Consider the following 2,500-nt stretch of genomic DNA (forward strand, 5'->3'; position numbering starts at 1 on the left):
CTCTCTTTTTCTTTCTTCCACCCTCGTCGTCGTCGTCGTAGTCGTCGTGGTCGTTGTCATCGTCGTTGTCGTTGTTGTCGTTGCAGTTTGCAAGCATGCATATTAACATCTCGAGAAATGAAAAAGCAGCAGCAGCAGCAGCAGCAGCATAGGTAGGTACGTTTACATTAATGTTTGCACGACGAGAGCGGTCAACCGAATAATGAAACTTTTTAACAGGCCATTAATATTCTTCGAGCGCATTGAGTATCGCCTAAGAATAGAGTGGGTAGATATAAACGATGATTTTCTCATGGTATAGGAAATATATTTTATAACCTTCCTTTATTTATTTATTTATTTATTTATTTACTTATTTATTTTTTTCTTTTCTTTCTTTCGTTTTTTTTTTCTTCTTCTTTTTCTTCTTTCCCTTCAATTTTCCACCACGGTCTCTCTCTCTCTCTCTTTCTCTCTCTCTCTCTATCGCGTGCGCGTATATAAATAAAACGAAGAGTTGAGAGAGAAAGAGAGAGAGATTTCGATTGAAACTTAGTTTCAAGTCTCGACGATGCACTTTCCTTTCCTTTCCCATATTGAAGAAGGGAAAATAAACGACGTGCCTTTATTCACGTAGAAGAGATCGCCGAGAACTCATTGAAAATGAGTCCGGGCTACGATCTACAACGAATGAAGGAACGAACGTAGGAACGAACGAACGAACGAACGAACGAACGAACGAACGAACGAACGAACGAACGAACGAACGAACGAACGAACGAACGAACGAACGAACGAACGAACGAACGAACGAACGAACGAACGAACGAACGAACGAACGAACGAACGAACTAATTTACTCGGAGAATCAAGATCAGCGGGCAAAGATTGTGATCGTGCCTTCGAAAGGAGTGTTCTAAGTCCCCGATATGAGTCGTGTAATCCCCCGTAATGAATCTTCCAAGAAGAGGACTAGTCAGACTGTACGTTTCAAATATTTATTTGAGCGAGTTCGTCGTCATTCCTTTCGCTTAATGAACGCCCACGATTTAACTTATTCGTATCATCTATAGTTTTCGTATTTAATATATCAAGGGAAGGATCGATTAAAGTATATTTCGCTTTCTATTTAAATCGATCTGGTATTCTTCTTTTTTCTAAATATATATATATATATATATATATATATACATATTTTATCAATTATACGTCACATTTGATAAGTTTCGAAGGAGTTGTTTGGATAGAAGATAAAAAAAAAAAAAGAGGAAAAAAAAAGAAAATAAAAATAAAAAAAAAAGAAGGAAGAAAAATTACATTAAGATAAAATAAAATAGAAGAAGGATCGAAGGAAAATATATAACCCGCGTGGTAAAAGAAGAATTCGTCAACTCTTTCCATCACCGAAGTTCTTATTTAATCTTTTCGTCGTGAGATGGCGCGAGCTGTCTACTCCTTTCTTTTTCTCTCTATCTTTCTTTCTCTTTCTCACTCTCTCTCTCTCTCTCTCTCTCTCTCTCTCTTAAATCTTGGCGCGTTAACGAGACCAATCGAATTTCACGATCGTCGTTTGTTTATACGTTGCGATCGTCCATATTGTCCGTGTCCTTGCTCATATACGTTTTTGTTTATAATCAATAAGAGTTATTGCGTTAACAAAATCGTTTAAGGACGATATTTATAGGATCAGTTAGAAACGCGCGTGTAGAGTTCGAGATGGTTATATTATTTACTTATTTTTATTTTTAACCTTATTCGTAATTTTTTTTCGATCGTAAGTTGGTTAGAACAGTGTTAGTAAAAAGATCACGTGATCAAATTGAACTTAACATTTCTTTTATTGTGCTAATCGAGACAATAGAGGATCGTTGTTTAAACAAATCAAATATTTAATTTGTCGTATTCATCGATAATATGTATGTATTACGATAATATTGAATAGAGAGGAACGAAGATGTGAAAACTTAGATCATACACATGTTGTGAGTATATACGATAAACAAAAAAAAAAAAATATATATATATATATATATGTATATATACACATGTAAAGAGGAGAAGGATAATTAAGATTGTCGTTTATCGTCATCGAAATTCGTTGAAAATACTTTGACGATCGATCAACCGACAACGACGACGACGACGACGACGACGACGACGACGACGACGACGACGACCAGCCGTTTAATTATAATTAATTTAAATTCGATAATGATTACAGGTGCCGTTAAGGCGAAGCAACGGAGATGATTCGAAAAGGAGGTAAGTGACCTTCTTTTCATTTTCATTGTGATGAAAAGTAATATTAAAATTTTTTTTCCTTACCCGTTGAGTTTTGAAATCTTTTACGCGTTTGCGCGTAACTTTGGTTTTTGTCGTCGATATAATGATTGACGTCTTTTGCGTTAATGTAAATATGTCGGCCTTAAAGAAATTTTCAATAACAATGAGGAACGAAAAAAAGCCATGTGAGAGTCTTTTCCGATTGGTACATAAGAAGGACCTGAAAGAGAGAAGAAAA

The 2,500-nt window shown here is 35.6% G+C and overlaps 1 protein-coding gene across 1 annotated transcript in view; it reads left to right on the plus strand.

The window, feature by feature from the left end:
• Positions 1–1,690: 1,690 nt before the first annotated feature.
• Positions 1,691–2,500, plus strand: part of zfh2 (Zn finger homeodomain 2) — a 408,385-nt gene continuing 407,575 nt past the window's right edge. Inside the window, exons 1-2 of the mRNA XM_035878908.2 lie at positions 1,691–1,961; positions 2,201–2,241. The gene's annotated coding sequence lies outside the window, so the exon portion shown is untranslated. The remainder of the gene's footprint in view (positions 1,962–2,200; positions 2,242–2,500) is intronic.

Source organism: Vespa mandarinia, chromosome 4 (genome assembly GCF_050613455.1).
Source record: "Vespa mandarinia isolate Hongniang chromosome 4, ASM5061345v1, whole genome shotgun sequence".
Classification (NCBI taxonomy): Eukaryota; Metazoa; Arthropoda; class Insecta; order Hymenoptera; family Vespidae; genus Vespa; species Vespa mandarinia.